We start from the raw sequence: 23,434 nt of genomic DNA on the forward strand, positions 1-23,434 counted from the left end.
TCTCGTAAAAAGGCTATGTCTCTTCAATGGCACCCCAACGAAAACATGTCAGACGATAATTCGTTAACACATGAATTATTCCGACAGTGCCTCGTGCTTCTTCTCTCTCGCCCTTTAAATGAAACAAATAATAAAGGAATTACGTCATTCTCACTATCTTGTTATAAATGGAAGTCCTTCCAACTAGAATTTGGAAGACCTCCTTATTAGAAGCACAATGAGGGTACTGCTGAATTTTCGCATCGAAAAAAATCCAATGTCTCTGCATGGTATCTTTCTGTTTGTGCAGCATTCGAAATTATTCCGTTTTCGCAAATTTTTCAAATTTACTTTTTCTTGTATCGTTTTTCCATTTGTCGTATATTGATAGGTGAAACAATGCAGATTTCTGTCTATTTTCTTAAGTTTTCGTGTCGGCAGAAAAATATACTGTCGCATTTAAAATTGGTTTTAATGCTGAAAATGATTTGATTGTTTGGTTCTTTTTCTTCCTTTAAAGATTTATTTTTCTTCCATATACTTATTTATTTATTACATTTTAATCTAATAGTCTCTCAAAAACTAAAGCGATAAAAAAGTTCTTTGATTCCAAGATAAAAGAAACTTTCATTATGCTTTGAATTTCTTCAGCAATCTTTCACCAGTAGGATTTATTTTCTTCTTTCACCTACTGATACTATGTGATTCTATATCTGTATATGTATGTGTGTGAGTGTGTCTAATGGTTTAATTGATTTATATATGTTATCAATGATATATGTATATATATATAATCAATGATATATATATGCATTCATATTTTAGCATATGTATATATTAGAATGCATATATATATATATATATATTTCATTTTATAATTTCATTACACAAAAATTTTATACCTTAGGGAGTATATCTTTTATAGTAGATTTTGGGAATGCTTGAATTTTGAGTGAAAAGGAAAGTCAAGATTTCTACTACTTTACCCCGTTCAGTGCTTTCTCTTTTACTAAGGAATTAACATCATAGGAGGGCTGTTTTTGCCCAAAGGTTCGGCTTTTGTGGAAACGGTTAGGGGAAACCGGAAAAGCAAGAAATAATTTTTCATTCATGAATTGACATCTTCAAGAAGCATTGACTCTCAGTGAGTAAAAGACAAACATCTGGAAAGATGTATTTAAGCATAAAATGGTTTTCGAATCCAAATAACATTAATTTAGAGAAATTTTTGTGGATGCAATATATAATATTGAGATAAAAGTATAAAAGTAAGTAAAAGAGGGCGATATAGAGTGATTTCACTGTTCGACTATTCGATACACTATTCGACTATGTTAGAGAAAGGCCTCAAACATAGTACTGTCGGCTCTGTGTTTAGATTTGCTAAATTTACTAAAGCACACGATATCTATCTGCCAAGATAGAGATATTCTACTTCCGACGAGCTTTCTAAGAAACACTTACAAGCATTTAGTTTGCATGTTGAGAAAAATCATAAAAATTCCATGCAGTTGATATATTTCGTCGCTGAAAATAGAAGCTAAGAAGAATCGATAGTGTTCTCTGGCTTCAGGCACCTAGATTTTTCACTTTGAATTTGGAACTAGAAATATAATTACAAATGTCTCTACTAGGGGAGATCAAAATTCATTATTTTTTCACACATGTAAAATCTCGTTAAATACGTTTTCTCGTTTATAAATTACAGAAGATTTTTCAATAATTCCTGATATTTTAAAGGAAACTTTTGATGTATTTGTTTCCTGTAACAGGTCTAAATAATCATTCATTACAGCCACACTAATTTCAACGATCTGAAAATTAACAAATGAGTTGAACTCTTTCGTAATTATAATAAAAAACTTAATTTGGGTTTAAGATTAGTTAAAAATAAAAAAAATTCATAAATTTTTTTTATTTTTTAATTTAGATGCCTTACAATCCAACAGTTATTTCCCCTATTAAAATACGGCCATATTAGTGGCCGGTAAATACTGGTAGTTCGACTTAGATTTACACCCTGAAGAACGAATACGATGGCTGAATGGTATTTTCCCATGTTTTTTCCTATGTATAACATGAATATGAGACTTTTCTCGTTAAAAAGTCCTCTACGAAGGCATCTCTTTCCTTAAAAGCAGATAGTCATCGTGTGTTTTGCTGTATTCAAGTAATCCTAACCTTCAAACTACGGCACCTGTCACACTAAATCAAGATAAAAGGTTTCTAAACAAGATTTTTAATCGGTCTGCGGGCCCCAGTGGCCAAGCGCTAAAACCGCTGAGTACTGGTAATCCTACATAAGTTCAAATCCTGGTGAACACGCTTGTTCGGTGAAGGTTTTCTACGTTCAATGTGAAGGAAATCTACACTCACGTTTGTGAAAATTGCAACACCAAGAAGGAATCGTCATAATTGAATGCAATTTAATACACAGTTGAGTGGTAGTGGTACAAATAAATGATTAAATGTTCAAAGCAAACAAACAAGAACAAGAGATCAGAATCAGTATTTTGTGTGGCCACCACGCGCCGCAATAAGTGCTGCTATACGACGTGGCATGGAGTCAAACAAAGTTTGAATGTCTGACTGAGGAAGAGCATTCCATATCGTTTGTACGCGTACCCAAAGTTCGTCTGCAGACGCAACAGGACGAGGATCACGAGCAAGACGCCGACCAATGACATCCCACACATGTTCAATTGGCGACATATCCGGGGAACACGCAGGCCAAGGAAGAAGCTGTACCTGCTGCGCTGCAAAGAAGGATTTAACAATCCGAGCAGTATGAGGGCGGGCATTGTCCTGTTGAAATACAGCGCCTGGCAAGCTTTGAAGGAAGGGAACAGCTTCGGGCTGTAGAACTTCACGGATATACCGGTTGCTGTTCAGATTGCCCACAATTCGTAGCAATTGAGATCGTTTATGATATGCTATGGCGCCCCAGACCATAACTCCGGGTGTTCGTCCACTGTGGCTTTCGATAATGCACTCCGGAAGGTGGCGTTCACCGGCATAGCGTCTGACACGAATGCGGCCATCATGGTACCACAAATTAAAGCGGGATTCGTCAGAAAACACGACATGCTGCCAATCAGCACGCCAGTCTCTATGCTGATTGGCCCATTGTAGCCGCAGGCGGCGATGGTCGTGCGTTAGGGGGATCCTGTATAAAGGAGTCCGTGCGCGCAGTCCACACTGCAGCAGACGTCTACGAATTGATGAAGCACACAATGAAACACCTGTAGCTATTGACCACAGTGCTGCCAATTGTCTAGAGGAAGCTGTACGGTCCGTCCGCGCCATGCGGACCAGGTGTCTATCATCGCGAGCTGACGTCACATTTCGGGGTCCACTCCCGGATTTCCGAGTTGTCCGACACTCGTCCGTCCACTGCTTCCAAACGCGCATCACTGTGCTGCTGTTACGCTGCACACGAGAGGCTACTGCACGATACGACAATCCAGCTTCACGAAGGCCGATGATTCTCCCTCGTTCAAACTCTGTAAGTTGTTCAAATCTCGCTCTCTTCCGTCGACGAGGCATAAGTACAGATTGAGTTAACGTTTACCACTAGCAGATAACCACCGATAACCATACACGCCTCGCTACAGCCGTCTATTTATTCGGATCCATCAGCCGTTCAGAGGGCGCTGCTCAGCATACGCATGCGCTACGGATTTGCAATTCTAATCATTTGCATATCATGCGCTACTTTGCATTTCCTGAAAATTTCAGCTCACTCGCGTAAGTCCTTCATGGTGTTTCAATTTTCACAAACGTGAGTGTAGTTTTCCTTAAAAAGTCCTCCCTGATAGTTTCCGTCCTCTTGCGCAGATGCCAATTCCATTAAATTTTCTGCATTAAACACAATTGTAATTCTTTCTTTTTAAAGAAATCTCACGGGAAATAATTGTAAACATCAGATTCAGTGCGATTATGAATTATTATTTTAAAGTAGTTAACATTTTGAGTGGGAAAAGCATTTTTAATACGCTCATAAACAACCCCTCCTCTAAATTGGCATCAAACTGTGTCGATTTCTACAACAATCTATATAAATACGTTTCCAAAAAATTCTGCTAAAATATTAAAAGTTGTATTTGTAGAGCATTTATTAGTTAGATTTGTGACTACCTACTCAACTTTTGGTTTTCATAACCTATAAGGTATTTTCTCCAGGCTTCTTAGCATACCTTCGTGGTGTAATGGTCAGCACGCACGGCGTGTATTCGAGAGGTTGGTGGTTCGAGTCCCGGCGAAGGCATTGCTCCTATTTCACATGTCCTGCTTCGAAATAACCTAATGTTTCTATAGTGGCACCCAAACCAAAAAAGGTGGTGGATGATGATTCTCCGCCGCAAGGATTTGGCGATTTGGTTCCCTAATCCCCAGTCGCCCTTTAAAAGGGGGAGTATATACGGTATTTTCTCCCGCCCTTTTAGCATGCCTTCGTGGTCTCAGTACGCTCGGCGCACATTCGAGAAGTCCGTGGTTCGCGTCCCGGGTAAGGCATTGCTTATTTTTCATGTCTCTTGCTGTTAAAAAAAATGTAATGTCTCTACAAACCTTCCATTCATCAAAATAATAATAAAGTTATGAAGCATAGGGGGTAGGGGGAAAAAGGAATTTTAAAGAAAAGATTATTTTTACAGAATGACTCAAAATTTCTTGAGACAGTATAAAGTAGTTATATAACTCAAATAATTAAATATTTGACCTCTTAATTTTACCAGTATTTCTGTATAGAAATAAAACATAATTAAATATCTTTAATGAGTATCATAGATAGTGGAGCACATCAAGTGAGCTTCATAATATTTTCAAAAGCAGCCACTTTGACAAATGAACAGAACTGTCGGGAATCGCTTATGAATGTCACTTACACGTTTCATAATGCCAAGAATGTTATAAAAATAACGGTTGTGATGTAGCCGTTCCTCAATAGACACTAATGCCGGCTAGCTTTAAAAGGATTTGTTAACAGAGCACACAGGAACGGTTACAAACAAAAGAAATATACATAAAAAATGAAACATATACCAAATGGAACATCAAACATTGAGAATAACATAACATAGTAAGCTATCATCATGGCGGCTGGAGGTCGACTGACGTTTTTTCATATCGCCACGAGATGGCGTTTAAATAAAATAGTTCGGTTACAGTTCATGAGTTCAAGGCGTGAATAAAATAGTTCAATTACACTTAAATAGGTCTGTTACATCCTCCCCCTCTGACTTCGTAGACGTCTCGGCAAGAAGTCAGGAACTGACATTTGTCTACTTTGTGCAGCGGGCGGAGAATCAGATGGACGGGCTCCAGTCTGACGAGGAGTAGATTTTACATCACCAGCACCTTGTGCAACAGGTGCAGATTCGAATGGTATTACACGTTTCGGGCGTCCTCTTTTCTTTAAGGGAACCACTGGAATTACACGAGCTGAGTTTTGCTTATTTCGATCTTGATATGGTTTCAAGGCTGAAACATGATACTTGCCGAGAATTTTGTCCGGTTCATGAGGATCGGCAATATCATAAGTGGTTGGAGATCTTGTAGTCACTATCACATAAGGACCATCTCTGTTGGGCATCAATTTAGCAGTTTTCTTCAGTGGACCTTTGCTGATTGGTTGGAGGGTGACCCAAACTTTATCTCCAGGAACGAATTTCGGTGTTTCTCTTCGTTTTTTGTCAGCATATCGTTTCTGCTTATCTTGATGCATTTCGACTCTTTCTCGTACCTGTTGTACATTTCTTGCAAAACGTTTCAAATATGGAGTAATTTCGGGAACAAAATTATCGTTCTCAATTACGGCTTTTATATCATGCTTTACATCATCTAAGGTTCGTAACTCTCGTGCAAATTGAAGAAAAGAAGCAGAATGTCCAGTTGAATCACATTTGGCTGTATTCAAAGCAAACCTTATTACTAGCAGTTTATCCTTCCATGACTGATGGTCGTTACCAACAAGTATTGCTAAACGCGGTTTCAGATCTCTATTCTTCCTTTCAACTGGGTTAGATTGTGGGTGATAGACAGGAGTAAGACTTCGATCAATGTTCAAGATATAGCATAGTTGTTGCATAACAGCACTAGTAAACTGGGTACCATTATCACTTATTATTTTCCTGGGTAACCCAAATCGAAGGGCAACTTCCTCCAAAAGAATAGTGGCACATTCTCTGGCCGTGGCTTCCTTTAAAGCAAATAGTTCTGTCCACTTCGTAGCACAGTCCTGCACAATAAAAATCCATTTTTCACCAGACGGTGTTTCAGGAAGGGGACCGAAAAGATCAATTGACAAGGTCTCAAAACGTTGAGCATAGACTGGAGTTTGAAGTAAACCAGATGGCTTTTGATTAGTGGCTTCTCCCCCTACTTTGAAGGCAGTGTGATATTTGTTAAGCAATGCATCAGTTGCAAGCCGTTGGGCTGTAGTTAATTGCTGTCCTTCATTTTCTCGTAGTCGGCAGTTGTTTACAACAACTGGGGTTTCTTCCAGTACTTGGGATTGATGAGGTTTCACGAAGCTATATTTTCTTCGAGGTTCATCAGAAAAGTTCCACTTATTTTCAGCAAGATTTAAAACAATTTTAGCTTTTTGAAGAAAGTCAATTCCTAACAGAGTCGAGTTATTTTTGGCATCAGGCAACACAAGGAGCGGAGTTTTGAACTCTCTGCCTTCGAGAAGAATGATTTGTTCGATGCGAAGTACCTCTTTTTCAGATACCAAACCATCAGCAAAAGACATCTCTAGTGTTGTCGTTTCAAATACTGCATCTTGTTTTTGCAGAATATGATAGAGGGATTCACTTGCAATTGAGTGACTAGCACCAGTGTCGGCGAAAGCTGTACCGGAAACACCACCAATACTAATTGGAAATACAGCAGTCCAAGTGGAAGATAAACAGGATCGGATTTGGATAGTGCCAAAATTTGATGAATTTGAAGTCTTCGGGGGGTTACAGTCTGGACATTTAGACTTCATAAAACCAGTTTTTCCGCACCCATAGCATGTTAAAGGAGGTCGCTTTTCCTCTGTTTGTTGCTAAACACGATTTGAAAAGGTTTTATGAGTTCCCTGTATGTCACTTGTTCGATTTTCCACTTTGTGTTTGGATGGATTAGTCGATTTGTAAGAACAGTTCCGCCTGCCAGGAAGTTCAGTTTTATAGTTCGTATTTTTAACACGTACAGCTTCATAATCATCCAATTTCTGTACTAATTCAGATGAACTCTTTATTTTTCCCCAAGTATCAATAAAATGCTCCTTAACGTCACTACTGACTCTTCTTTTAAGCTGATCCGTCAGGACCAAGTCTTTGAGTGATTCAAAGTCTGTAACATCGAGACTATGGAGCCACTCTTCCAGATAATTGTTTAATTCGTAAGTAAAATCTTTCCATAAAGACCCAGGGTGTTTTTGGTGTGTAGTAAGTTTAATTCGAAATGATTCAGCATTTAATTTGAATCTTTGTAGCAGAATCTTCTTGATGTAAGAATAATCGTCTAATTTGTCTTTTGGTTCTCTTAAAATAATTTGCGAAATGTCTATAGGCAGAAGAGGTAGGAGATGAGTGATGTAATCTATTTGTTTTATATTAACTTTCTCACATTGTCTTTCAAAAATTTGCAGGTAGGTTGCAATGTCAGAAGTTCCTGTAAATTTAGGGATTAGGTGTTGAATATTTGTTCCAATAGCTGCATTTGAAGCAAAGGCGACATAGTTAGGGTTTGAGCTAGCAGCTGCCAGGTTTAATTTTAAACGTTCCAATTTTAATAAAAGTTCTTGTTCTTTTCTTTGACCTGTCTCCAGATCGTTGCTTTCACGTTGTTTTTGTTGTCTAGTTTCGATTACAGTTTCCAGAAGATTCCTGGTAAAAGCCTCATCATAAGTGTCAGAATTGACAATAAGATCTTTAAGATCTATTACTCGCATAGTGTCGTTTACAGTGAAACCCAGTTCTGCAGCGAGAGTTTTCAAATCCTCTTTTCGTGCTTTGGCAAGGTAAGCCATAATTATATGAGAGGTCAGGGGGGAGGGAAAAGATGAAGTTGAATTTGTTGTTATTTCGATTTTATTCACAATACAGTATTTTAGAATTAATAATTATACCTTTAAGTAAAATGTATATACCCCTATTAAACAGCATGTATGAATGTAAACAATGTTACTCGTACATTTATATACCACTATTAAACAGTATTTATAAATGTAAACAATAATACTCACAAAGTTTATTATTTCGAAGTCGTAAAAATATCATAAAATGCCCTCATAAATTCAACTTGTATCAAGAAAATAACATATAATAAATTGCTCAAAAATTTTTTACTAGTTAGCAAAACATACAAAACATACATAAATGTCTTACCATAAGCTTTTATATTTAAGCTGAATTCTTCGAAATCTTAATCTTAACAAAATATTAAGCTGATTAAGCAACACACACTTAGTAACTCTTTTACTTTATTTAAATAGTCATTCGATTTTATTCATAATTATTTTCTTTCGCTTCAAGAAATATTTTTAAGACATGCATTCATTAAAGGAAAACAATCGTATTTTCTTAAAGTATTATACTATAATCATTTTCTCAAAATGTTCGTCGAAAGATAAATCAACAAGTACAATATTTTATTTTATGTAGAATAAAACATTTAATAAGGAACAACAGCACTCAAAGGAAATAAAAATAATAAAAGATTTGACGTAAACACATCATAAATCATCGCTAGTCTAAACATTTCCGCGGAGGGAAAACATCTGCTGCTGTATGCAGAAGCGAAACTAATAAATTTTAATGAACAACGTCCATGAATATATTCAAACTTTAACATCAAAACATGTATTCAGTGAAACAATATTATTCACAAATTAATTTACTATGCGAATTAACATTTTAAAATAACAAATTACAATTCAAGAAATAACGTTTGGTTAACAGAAAGCTGTTTGCTTTCGTTTAATATTCTTATGTAGTATCAATAAATGAGATTTCAGTAAAGAATTTACATTTGCTTTAAGAAGCAGCTTATAATAAATAATCAGTTTAAAAGAACTTTAAACTCAGATTAAACGATAATGTAAACGAAACTTATCTTTTCCGTTGAAATTGTCCAGTTGATGATTCGATGTGCTAGCAGCACGGTATGACAATTTTAATTCCAGAATTGGTTTCCAGAATATTTGACCAGTAGTCCACACCTGAAAAGAAACTGAGCCGATCTCCAGCAACTAAAAGTTAAATTCGGGAGTAAGAGCTTGCTAAAGCCAAACAGAAATTCTAAACATTTTGTTGCGCCATTTTGGATTCAAATTTAGTTGGGCGCCAATGTGATGTAGCCGTTCCTCAATAGACACTAATGCCGGCTAGCTTTAAAAGGATTTATTAACAGAGCACACAGGAACGGTTACAAACAAAAGAAATATACATAAAAAATGAAACATATACCAATACGGCTGGAGGTCGACTGACGTTTTTTCATATCGCCACGAGATGGCGTTTAAATAAAATAGTTCAATTACAGTTCATGAGTTCAAGGCGTGAATAAAATAGTTCAATTACACTTAAATAGGTCTGTTACACGGTTATGCTATATCAACAACTTACTGATCTTTCAAAAGTGCTTAAAAATAGAGCTGTTCCAAAAATTGTATTCAGTTCATTCACGGTGTTTAATCAAAAGCTCGTCGTCGATTTTTGAACTACTTATCGATAAGCTATTGAATTCAAATTTTGTACACACACCGTTTACGGATGATAATAATTCTATTTAGAGTTTTTAAAATTTAATGTCGAAGAAATTTTTTGCGCATATTTCCATTTAAGAATAAACTAAAAATCTCAAAATTTTTAAGTTTGCATCATTTTACAGAGCGTAAAATAGCTTTTGAAATAAAATTTGCATGAAATTCGTAACCTTATTTCTGATTTTGGGGCGAATTTTGTTTTAAATTTATATATCTTTTCGATTATTTGAGGAAAAAGGATACTTGGAAGTAAAAGACTGAACCAATAAAAATAATAATAATAATAATTTATCGCATAGATTAATGGTAATAAGAGATTACTTAATAGCTTCTTTGCTAAATTCCTGTACAGTTTTATAAGAAGAATCATAGGTTCTTAAATTACGAAATCAAATAATTGAATCGCATTGTCAGATGCATAATATTTATAAATTTATCAAGACAGCCTCACGTTTTTGTTATTCGTGATATAAATTTGTAGATAAATTTCTTAAAGAGAATTATTTAATCTCGTATTCCCACTAAATTACACGATACATTATTTCTAAAACAAAGGGCGTTAGCCGAGAAGGTCTATTAACTTCATATTTTCATTTTCCGTTGAAAACTATGTCAGTTCACTTTTCAAACTGTTGCTACCACATATTACAGCCCTGTATTATATTTAAAGAAATTAAATAATGGTTTTGGTTTATTAGATTACGGCAAAGCACTCGAGGCTATCTGCCTTGAAATTAAATAATGAATAATCTGCATAAATATATGTATGTTTCTCGCATTGTGATAAAACAACGGTACCTAGACCCATCCAATTTTGAATAACGTACATTTCCACCCGAATATGGGCATCTCGAAGCCGAGATTTGGAATTTGTTTTATTATATGTTTCATATTTCGTAAAACTTTTATAAAATTTATTTTTAAAAAAATTTTTAATTAAGAAACTCAACGACTTTAAAGCGAGCAAAGGCAACACTGTATGAAAATAATAATATAAAAAATTATCTTCAACGGGCGAGACTGTGTATCGGAAATTCTAAAGATATGCTCATTTAAAATTTATTTTGCTTTATTGCTGTTTAACTGAAGTTTTATGGTTTAAGTGCGAAGAACATGATATTTAAAAATAAAGGTAACCCACAAACCGTTAAAAAAACGCCCTTTGGGCCTAATGTAAAATCTGAAATATTTGCATTTTCAGATTTTTATGTTTGCATTTATTACTTTTATTTTTCTCGTTTTAATTCATTAATGCTCTTATAGGTAAACGTTCATTTTGTAAAAAATTCTATTTTTTATTCAATAACTGCTCTAAAACGGAAATTCTTAAATCCCTTTATATATGCATCCACTTTGTAACTGGTAATAAATTTGTTTCTTTAGAGTCAGTGTAAGGCCTTTATCCCAAAACATCAAGAAGATTTCTCCCCACGCTAATGACAGCCATTACCCATTGTCGTCAGAATGGCATGGACCCTTGTCCCCTTAGGCATTGGGGGTTGGAAGACATACAAAAATACGGGCTAGTCCTTTTTAGCGTGTTTTTTCGATAATACAAAAACACGGGACTGTCCGTTTTCGAGGGTACATTTAAACTAACAATAATCCGCAACGAACCGTTAAGAGACCTGCATAAAAGAACGAGAAAATCTGGGCCAAACCGCTAATGGGCTAGACAGTAGTCCCAGTAGAATGCGATGTTAAGAAAAGAACTTCGAAATTTTTGCTTGAATGATTATGTGTATGAAGTTACAGGGTAGGAAAACAAGTCTTCGTTACCTAGCACTTATTGTTATTATGTTTTACTAAAGTATCTTTCCTTCCAGATGTTGCTGGAAGAAGTGTGCGAAAGAGATAAACTCAAAACAGATGAAGATGTATGTAAAGTCCAAATCATTCGTCTGTAAATTCTAGGAAATTATATTTTCTGTAAAAGATTGGCCTAGGTTAGGAAGAGTTAAGTTTTAGTTTTTTTTTTTTTTTTTTTTTTTTTTTTAGAATCGCAAAGTTTCAATCAGGTCCGTTTGAACCAATATAGTTCAACTATTGCCAATTCTGGGGGTAGGTATGTAAGGTTTTAAGTTAAACTAACCAAATTTCTTTTTATTTTAAGTACCCTTTCCTGTAAACTCTTATTTCAACTTCCCTTCAAATGAGCGCGCGGTTCAGCTTTATGCTAATTTATGTTGGAGCCAAGTTTTGTATTTAAAGGTTAGTGAGAAACTTCTCAAGTGTGAGAGAGCTATTAGTCTCAGACCACTTCTGTTCGGTGGACGTTCGCCGGAAATTGTTAGTATTTAAATTCTTACGCCTTAGTGCTATTCCTCTAATACTGATTGAAGTGATTTAAGTGCGTTAGTACTTAGCTAAGGCTTGCTACGCACCATAGATAGGCCAATCTCGCGTTTAAGCTCTGTGAACAGCGACTAATTAAATGTCTACTGAAGATTTACTTTAAATTGTTTGATCGTTCAGTTTAGACCCAAGCGCGGTCATTATTTTTCTGTTATCACTCCCGAGCTGGGAGTTTCTGTAAATAGTGATTTAAATAAAAGGGTCTTTTACACCCTTCTTACGTTGTAATTCTTCTATTACTCACAAGAACATAGCTGCCTTCAGCTCACTGTTCGAGATCAGGACCTTCATACTGTCACCATTATGTTTGCCAAAAGTATGCACAGAACACTTAGTCCTGACAAATCAAAGTCGAAAAATGGATGCAGGAATTTATATAAAGGAACTTATAGAATTCTTTAAAAAGGAAGTTAAGAGAAGCTGCAAATTTAATGAATTCTGCGAAAACGAATCAGAAACCATACATTGGTCAATGTAACTCTCTTCAGCCTAAAAATAAATTCTGTATTAAAACAACTTCCTCCCACCATTTCAGGATCTTTATATGTTGATGACCTACAAATTAGCTGTCGAGGTGCGGATATGAGACATGTAGAGAGGCAGCTCCAGATCGCTTTGAACAAGAAGCTTATCCGAATTATAAACCGTAAGTTCCGACTGCTTCAGCTTTATCAACAATTGGATACAAATGTATATTTTGTGATAAAGATGACCATACGAAATATAAATGTACTGAGGTGAACTCTGAAGAGAAACGCAACATTTTGAAACGTACAGGAAAGGGTTTTCTGTGTTTTGGAAGTAAACACGTAGATACGGTATACAATTTTCGGGATCTTCACGAGAGTGGCTTGCGCGGTAACCTACCAATTTACATTCAGAATTTCTTCAACACTAGAACTTTTCAAGTAAGGACTGGCTCTGTTTTCTCGGAAGTTTTCAAACAGGAAGAGGGTGTGCCTCAAGGCTGTATGCTTAGTGTAACTCTGTTCAGCCTAAAAATAAATTCTGTATTAAAACAACATCCTCCCACCATTTCAGGATCTTTATATGTTGATGACCTACAAATTAGCTGTCGATGTGCGTATATGAGACATGTAGAGAGGCAATTGCAGATGGCTCTGAATAAGATCCAAGAATGGTCAGACAAACAGGAATTTACTTTTTCGAAACAGAAAACTGTGTGCATGCATTTTTGTAGAAAGCGAGGTCTCCATCCTGAGCCTGAATTATATCTGAATGGTACAATTATTCCAGTTGCGCCTGAAGTAAAATTTTTGAGAGTGACGTTCGACAGAAAATTGACTTTCCTTTTCTCATGTTTTAAACCTGAATATAGTGTTTAAAAACACTAAATATTTTAAAAGTGTTGGCGAACACCTCCTGGGATGCAGAGCGTTGCTCTATGCTTCGCATTTACAGAGCGCTTGTTTGCTCTAGACTAGACTATGGCTCAGTTGTTTATGGATCCGCTGGGTCATCAGTTTTGTTAAAACTAGATCCTGTTCACCATCAAGCTCTGCGGATTTGTTCAGGAGCTTTATGGACTTCTCCTGTCCAGAGCCTGCATGTTGATTTTGACGAATCATCACTTTATCTGAGGCGTGAGCAATTGTCTCTTTTGCAATATTTTAATATTCTATTTTAACCTGAACATTCTAATAAGCTGAGCTTGCTTGATAATGTGTGTAATAAACACTTTGTATGTAAGATTGTACAGATTACATTTTATTATATACAAAGAATGTATTTTATTACATACATTATTTGTATCTAATAAAATATAATAAACACTTTATTTGAAACACCTCCATCCTGTGTTCCTCCCTTTCTTTTAAGAGTTCGCCTTGTCATTGAGGAACTTTCCGTCTCTGATATGCGCCCCCAAGCAATACAGAGTTTTGAAATCCCCACTATGGGAAAATGCATGGATTCAGCTTCTTGATGTTTTCAAGCATCACGTGAAGGCAAGCACTAACGAGATCATTTACAGACAACTCTTCGCTGAGCACAGGCACAAATATAGGAGTTATAATCCGATATATACAGATGGATCCAAGTCAAATGATCATGTCGAGATGGCATTTGTATTTCAAGATTACATAGAGGGCAGATGCCTGCACCATGCTTTCCCAGTCCTAACATCTGAACTAACTGCAATATATTATGGCCTTTTGTACATCTCAAAGCTCTGCCACAAAAAGTTCATACTTTATACAGATTTATATAGTGCTCTTAAATCGTTGGAAGCCTTTCCCAACACTCAGAATCCTGTGGTAGTGGATGTTCTCAAAATTCATATAAACTTAACGATTGGAGGATATGAAATCCTGTACTGCTGGGTTCCCGGGCATGCGGGAATAAAGGGAAACGAGCTTGCAGATATCGCAGCAAAATCTGCTGTTGATCTGTCCAGTCGCCTCATCCCTTTTGGAGACATCTGTTGTGTAGTCAAAGAGAAGATCCGAAAAAAATGGCAGCAACTTAGGGATGTTCAGCTTCAAAACAAGTTAAGACATGTAAAGCCTAGAATTGAGCATTGGAAATTAACTAGAAATCGTAACGAGGAAGTTCTTTTGACTCGCCTCAGAATTGGTCACACTAGAGTGACACATAACTACCTTTTAAAAGCTGAGAATGAACCTGTTTGTTCATATTGTAATGTTTGTCTATCTGTTCGTCATATTTTAATAGAGTGTCCATGTTTTGATAGACTTCGTCAGAAATATTTTAATAGCTGTGACTTAACTCTCGACCGTTTAATCGAAAGAGAGGTCAATTGTAATTTACTTTATTATTTAAAAAGAGTGGCTTTTATAACCTAATGTGATTTGTTTTGAAGATAGTGTCTTGGATTTTAATGCGTGCTTTTACCTTGTTTTATATGACTTCATCGTCGGGATTTGGTGCATTTGGTTACTTTTTTTTATTTATTGTATTTAAATTTCATCAATTGTAATCATCCCATCTCGTGTTTGGCGCGTTATAATCATTTTGGTTTTGCGCCAATAACCTCTCACTCAATTAAGAATTGGCTCTATTTTGTCAGAAGTTTCCAAACATTAAGAGGGTGTGCCTCAAGGCTGTGTGCTTAGTGTAACCCTGTTGAGCCTCAAAATAAATTCTGTATTAAAACAACTTCCTCCCAACTTTCAGGATTTTTATATGTTGATGATCTACAAATTAGCTGTCGAGGTGCAGATATGAGACATGTACAGAGGCAATTGCAGATTGAGGAATTTTTTGCATGTGTGAAATTATAGTAATATCTTTCCTGGCAAACCTGTGTTTAAGTGTTTCAACTACTTCATCGTAATTTGGTTTCGAAATACAGAACCCTTGTAGTGTAGCGTCGCCCCAACTTGTCAGAAACTATGGTAGTGACTGCTATGAACTGTAAATTACACAAACTCGTAAGAAGGGTTTAAATCCCTTTTTATTCCACTTTGGAAATAACAGCTACGTTCACTTGACCCTCACAAACTACGGTGACCCGGCGGTTTAACAAAAACGGAACTGTGAAACTAAAAATTAATGAAAGGATGAATAAACAACTAAATCACTACCTACGAGGCTCTGAAATCGTACTTAACCGCGTTCTAAAATACAGCTGAGATTCAGCGAGCTTACTGATTAAGCAGTTGAAATATTCAGCCAGACTGTTACTGGCGCTTTGCCGAAATAAACTCGACATTTCTGTACAGCCATTAATACAGCTAATATTTCTCTCTCTGTAGCTGTATAATTCCTTTGTGTATAATTTAAAGTTTTACTAAAAAATGCCAAAGGATGGCCATTCTGCATGAGAACCGCACCTACGCCACAGTCCGACGCATCTGCTGCAATTTCCAGGTTTTCGTCCCCTTCCGGGAATTTCAAAACAGGGGCATTGATGATTGTTTCTTTTAACCTTTCAAATGCTGTATTTGCTTCTGCTGTCCATGTAAACTTACTTTTTTTCTTTTAATAACTAACAACGGTTCAACAATATTCGCGAAATCTTTTATGAACGACCGATAATAAGAACATAACCCAAGGAAAGAAGAAAGTTTCTTGGCTGTATTGGGAGGTGGGAAATTCTTGATGGCTTTTATTTTTGCATCCTGAGTTTCTATACACTTTTGCGAAATTTTATAACCCAGATATTTAAGTTGTTTAGTAGCGAACTTGCATTTTGATGCGTTAATTGTAAGACCGGCCTCTTTTAATAATTTAAAAACCTCTTCCAGGTCTTTAATGTGTTGCTCCAACGTACTATTCGTTATAATTATATCATCTAGATAGATTAAAGTCGATTTTCCTAGGACAGGCTTTAGAACAATGTCCATAGCTCTCTGGAATGTTGACGGGGCCCCACACAACAAAAAGGGCATGCGTAAAAATGCATAAGTGCCCGATTTTGTGATAAACGCGGTTTTATGTATATCTTCGGGTCTCATAGCTATTTGATGGTAGCCAGACGTTAAGTCCAACGTAGTCATGTATCTCGTAGACTTAATCTTTCTAATAATTTCCTCTATCACCGGCAAAGGGTAAACCGGGAACTTAGTAATACTATTAAGTTTTCTGTAATCGATATCAAACCTTCAAGCCCTTTTATCCGAAGGAGGGAAATCGTTCTTTTTCCTACATAGTACGACTGGACTCGCGTACTCACTATTTATGGGTGTTATTATCTGGTTCTGCAGCATTTCCTGAATGTGTTCCTCAATAATTTGCTCTTTCTGTTTATCATACCGGTAGGGTTTAGCCCTACAGGGTTTATCGGCAGTTAGTTGTATATCATGTGTTACAATTTGACAGTTACCAGGCCGTTCTGAAAACAAGTTTGAAAAAGTACTCACCACTTGCTGGATGGCTTGGCTTTCATGGACACTCAAATGGCTAATGTCTACCTGCGATTGTTTCACTAGCTCCACCACCCTCCGATCCATTTCCAGCATAATCGAGTTCTCCTGAAAATTTAGCTTGTCTTTCGCGGCCTTTAAAAACTCCATGCCTAAGATGACTGGATTCTGAAAATTTTTCACTACAAAAATTAATACTTTAAGGCTCTCATCTTATTTAAGATGAGATTTATTATTTGTATTTTTAATGATAATTTCCCGATACATTGACAGATTTTTCCTTTTGCCGCTATAATTTCTGTGTTTTTATTTTTAAATAACCGTAATCTATTAAAATTCTTGTTGAAAAATTTATGACTCATAAAATTACCTTCTGCCCCTGTATCAATGAGGGCTTCCACTGGTACATCGCCAACCAAGACTTGTATAATTGGTAATTGTGAATTCTTTAACACGACCGTATTTAGGTATCTTCTTGAGGGTTTTTTCGTAACTTCCGGGATCTGGACCCTCGCTTTTACAGGCCCCTCTAATCGTTTAAAGCTTTCCTTTCAACTTCAGTCTTTTGGGTACGTGGTCAGTTTTTTTCAAATTTCCTTTTTGCACCTTGACCTTCTAGCTTCGATGAGTTGGCTTGATAGCTCTTTCCCCCATAAAAGCGATTTGTGTTTCCGGTCCGTTGATTTGAGAATTGCCTTCGGGGACCTTGAGAATGCGATGCCCCTCTAGATTTTTTCGCTATTCTTCGGTTTTGGAACTTGACCGCCAACTCGAAGAGTTCCTGCAAGGTGCTTGGATTTCGGATTTCCAAGTAATCTTGGACAGCAGGTAGCAATCTTGGTAAAATTATTTCAATTATCTCTGTGTCGGGTTTCTTTCCATACAGCATGTTTGTCAGCTTAACTTTTCGCAGAGTAAAGTCCGTCAAATCTTCCATATTACGTTGATAAGAACTATATAATTCGGCTTCTAGCTTTGCTCGGCCTTTCACTATGGGGAAGGCCTTTAATAATGATATTTTAAAATTTTCAAAGGTATATGTTTGGCCTCCGAATTCTCCTAATAAAAATTTCCCTATACTCTTCCACCATAGTGAAGCCTGTCCTCTTAGTGCAGACGTGGCAATGGCAACTTTTTGTCTTTCAGGCACAGGGTATAACTGGAAGTGATTTTCGAGGCCTTCTAAGAATATTGCCACCGAATTTTTTCCGTCGAAATTGACGTTTGGCTTGGTAGGTGCTCTCATCGTTTGGACCAGGTAGCCAAACCCTTCTAACTGGTTCGCCATTTCATGCTGTTGGAGTTGTACACGAGCTTCCATCCAGTTATCGGCCATCTAAGTTCGTAAGATGTTCGTGTTCCAATGTAGTGTTGCGTGGCCCCACTTGTCAGCAACTATGGTAGTGACTGCTATGAACTGTAAATTACACAAACTCGTAAGATGGGTTTAAATGCATTTTTATTTCACTTTTGAAATAACAGCTGCGTTCACTTGACGCTCACAAACTACGCCGACCCGGCGGTTTAACAAAAACAGAAATGTGAAACTAAAAATTAATGACAGGATGAATAAACAACTAGATAACAGCTGCAACTAGATAACCTACGAGGTAAACAACTAGATAACCTACGAGGATCTGAAATCGTAACTAACTTAACCGCGTTTTAAAATACAGCTGAGATTCAGCGAGCTTACTGATTAAGTAGTTGAAATATTCAGCGAACTGCCGAGATAGGCACACAGGCCGAAACGCGCGGTTTTTAATTTTCTACCTAGCAAATTTCTACCTCTTAAATTTCTACCTAGCAAATTTCTACCTCTTAAATTTCTACTTAGCAAAATCAATTCAAAACAGAGAAACTAATTCTATCTCACAGTGAAATCGCTACAAATCAATCACAGCATTAAGTAAACAAACAGTTCGCTAGAACTACAGCTACTACTGAGATGAGTTGTTTGTTCTCGGCTTTTATAAGCTTTATAATTAATTTCTCGAATATACTGGAAACATCTATAAATATCTGGATTTTTGTGGATGGCAACAGCAATTACGAGAGCAAATCTAATTACAATTCTAAATAAAAAAAAACTAAATAAATAAATAACTATGAAATCCGTAACAATATGAATTAAGTAATAATTAATAATAAAGCAAAGTGCATGCACATGCATGCACCAATATATCGTACACAACTATGATTGGAAAACTGAGACCATGAGTTCGGCCACATTCGGCTATCGGGGGATGCGTACAAGTTCTGAGTGCACGTGTCCCCCAAAAGCCGAAGGTAGCTGAACGCAAGCTACTCACACGCATTTGTAATTTAAGTAGTGTGTGTGTCAGCTCGCTGTGAGTACTCTAACAACACTGAATAAATTATCGTTAATTACTTAGCAATAAACATTTAATTTTTTTATTCGTCGATATGTTATTTTATTATTATATATTATTATTTGCCTATATATTGGCCGGGCCGCAAAAATATTTGTTGTGGGATGCGACTTTGACATCCTTGCTCTGCGCGTTCTACTACGATTTACATACTCTGGCATTGGCAATTCTAGGGGAACGTAAAGGCTTGAGAGGAAAGATAGCTTAAAATAAATGTTAGTTAAAATAAATATAAACCCTACAACCTTCTGTAGTGTTTGCAACGTTGCCGCATAAGTACGATTTTAAATAATTAAATTTTTCGATTTTTGTTAAAGATTGATTATCGTGGATTGCTACTTTGAAAGAGTTTTAAAAACCTGTCCACTTGGTATAATCTCCATAGAATTTAGAGACAGTTAATTTTGAGGGACGAGTAAATTTACTGCTTTCGTTTTTAGAATCTTTAGAGGTTTTGTTAAGAATGTTTTAATTATCCGAATTTGTCACTTTATTTTATTCTTTCAATTTTTTCTTCGCTCTAAATTGCCATAACCGGATTTTATTTTTGAATTCTATAGCGGATAGGACTTCGGTTTCAAATTCGCACGCCTCTACTTCCAAATCACGCTCTAATTTAGAATATAAATCACTCAGAGTTTTCCATTTCATGATTAATTTATCTAAATTTTCTTCTAATGTACTAATTCCATCTCGATTTTTTTTAGAATCATGTACATGGTAGATCTGATAACTTTTCGTTTATATTTTAATTAGAATAATTTAGATTATTAATTAGATTAATTAGATTAATTTGAGAACAACAGACTTTTCCGCCATTGTTCTATTACACAAAATAGAAAATTCAACCTTATCTTTGCTGTCTTCGCACATTTGCTATGTGCTAAATCCGATTTCGTGGGCGATGCACCAGCTGTTCAAAATTCAAAGGGTGATAGAAATCGACTCTCGAATAATTTTTAATATAACGTATAGTATTAACATTATATACAGATCACTGATTAAAGCATTCAGTGGTTCAGCATTGTATTGATCAAACAAGATCAATATTCTTTAACAATCGAAGAATCTAATCTTTTAATAGCAACCGATGTGTTCCTAGTCAATTAATGTGCAAAGTTGAGTACCTATCTATCTACAGAGCTGCCATTGGAGAGTCTCTGGAAATTAAAAAGGCACGCGGACGTCATCTATTAATTAATCAAAATAATTTCCACAACCTCTATTCGTAAAACCTTTGTTAGAATAAACCGCCTAGTTCCTGTCTTCTTTCGATATATAAAAAGCTTATGGTAAGACATGGAGATACACTATTTTGCGTGACGTTCACGCTAGTGTTCTGCGCGGAAACCTGCATATTTCCTTTCAAAACTTCTTGAAGGCTAGGACTTTGCAAGTAAGAATTCGCTCGTTTCTATCAGATACCTTTGTACAAGAAGAGGGTGTGTCTAGAAGCTGTGTTGTAAGTGTTATACTTTTCAGTTTAAAAATGAACTCTGTTCTAATGAACCTTCCTCCAAGTGTCTCAGGTTTTTTATATCCTGACGATCTCCAAATAAATTTGCCAAGAGACAGATATAAGGTACGTGGATAGACAATTGCAGATCGTTCTTAACAGGATCCAAACATGGTCTACAAATCGTGGGTTTGCATTTTCAGAACACAAGACTGGTTCGATACATTTGTGTAGAAAGCGAGGTGTTCATCCTGAGCCGGAACTTCATCTGAAAAATTCACAAATTCCAGTTGTACCCGAATTAAAATCTTTAGGGTTGGTATTCGACCGAAAGCTGATTTTCCTTCCACATGTTCACTGTTTGAGGTAAGTATTTTAAGATATTAAATATATTAAAGGTTTTTACGAATACCACCTGGGGTGCAGAACGTGGCTCATTGCTCCGTATTTACAGTGTCCTTGTCCTCTCTAGGTTGGATTACGGCTCAGTTGTCTATGGATCAGCAGGGCCTACTGTGCTATTAAGACTAGATCCTGTTCACTATTACGCTTTGCGAAGTTGTTCTTGAGCTTTCAGAAGTTTTCCATTTCAAAGCCGATATGTAGATCGCTGTGAACCTTCACTCAAGTTAAGGCGTGAGCAAACAGTCTCTCTGCTACAATTTCAAGATATCGCTAGCTTATCATTCCTGTAAGATGGATCTGTTAGATGATATATGTGAGCGTCTGCTTAAAGCTAGACCTTCTGGTGTGCCTTATATATCTCTCAGAGTTCACTCCCTACTTGAAAAATATCAGATGATACATTTGAACACCCAGACACGGAAGTATTTCGAAATACCACCTTGGGAGAATGTTCAACTTCGGTTTCTCAATATGTTCCAATATCTTGGGGGGGGGAAATACTAACGAGTTGGTATACAACTAACAAGTTGGTATTCTTGAACATAGGTAAAACTACAGTAGTTACGTTCCTGTACTTACTGATGCATCGAAAACAGCTGGACATGTTGATATATCTTTCGTTATTGAAGACCACATGGTAGGCAGACGAATGCCTGGAGCCTGCTCAATCATCACATTGGAATTAATATTTATTGTGCATTGTCTTTCATATCCAAGTCATCATAGACCTCCTCCCTTAGTTCATTAGAAGCATTCTCTGATACCCAGAACCCTCTCATAGTATATGCCGTCATTTTCAATCTAAAATTAACGCAATGTTAGTATGGGATCTTGTACTGCCGGATACCTGGCCATGTAGGCGTAAGGAATAACGAGCTGGCAAACGCTACAGCAAAGCCGGCAATCGGATTGCTCTCCTGACGATAATCAGAAGGATTATGCAAAAGAAAATATTTGATAAATGGTAGAAAGACTGGGATGGTCAGGTAAATAATAAGCTAGGGAAATCTGAAAACTGCAATAGAATACTAGGATGCTATTAAGAACCGGAAGGAGGACTTCATACTTACTCGACTTAGAATTGATCACTCACAAGTTACCCACAATTACTTACTAAAATCAGAGAGTGAACCCATTTGCCTCCACTGTAATACAGTGATCTCATTTCATCATTCTTTAAATAAGAGTTCGTATTTTAAAAGACTTTAGTTGAAACATTTTAACGAATGCGACTTACCTCTTGACCGTTTAATTGGGAAAGAGGTGGGTCTAATTTGTTTGAATACCTGAAAGAGATGGGTATTTACTATTTAATTTCATTTTATTTTGATGTTGTATCTTGGTGATTTAATTATTTCTTTTTTTATATATTTCATGTTTTAAGATTTTATACCTGTTCAAACCTGATCTCATTATCTGCATTATAGGAAACTTCATTTCAGCGTCTGTCATTTCTTAGGTTCTCTGTATTTTAAGCATTTCTGTGGTCTTAATCTTTTGTCTGTAAGTGTCTCATTTGTGTATGAAAGCATTTGAAATGTATTCGGCGCAGATGGCCTTTAGATTTTGAGCCAGTAATTTCACTACCACTACCAAATGTATTCTCAATACAGCCCTGCTAATAACATGTTATCGCATAAATGGAAGAATTATATCATGCTTGTTACTTTGACAATTAGCTTAAATGGTATATTTTAAAAGTGCTATGTGCATAATGCAATTGAAGATATTTAATTACTCTTATTTAAAAAAAAAAAAAAAAAAGGTCTGGGGTAGCATGCATATGTGTAATGAATCATGCTGTAAACATCTTTAAAAACGAAACTATGCTTGTTGCTTCGCGAGTCGCTGTCTGACCATGTGTGATGTACATATATACATGAGTATATCATAAGTCGCGCTTTCGAGGCATAAAGTGTGCAAATTAAGTGTGGTCAATCGGCCCCCTAGAACAGGAGATATAGTTTTTTGTGTGCAGAGTGTACATGGTATCTTTGTTTAAATTAAAAGCTCTGGCATACCTCTTGACCGTTTAATCGGGAAAGAGGTTAATTTTAATCTATTTCAGTTCTTGAACGAAACTGGTTTTTATTATTTAATTTTAGTTTTGAATTACTTATTTTGTTTTTATTATATGTATTGTGATTTTGTCTGGTTTTATATTTTAATTATATGGATTTCATGTATATATTGTATTTACATAATAAAGTAAAGTAACCATGTGTTTGCCACATGATAACCT

This window comes from Stegodyphus dumicola, chromosome 7 (genome assembly GCF_044657685.1).
Source record: "Stegodyphus dumicola isolate Sdum_Otavi_A_Nest chromosome 7, ASM4465768v1".
Taxonomy (NCBI): Eukaryota; Metazoa; Arthropoda; class Arachnida; order Araneae; family Eresidae; genus Stegodyphus; species Stegodyphus dumicola.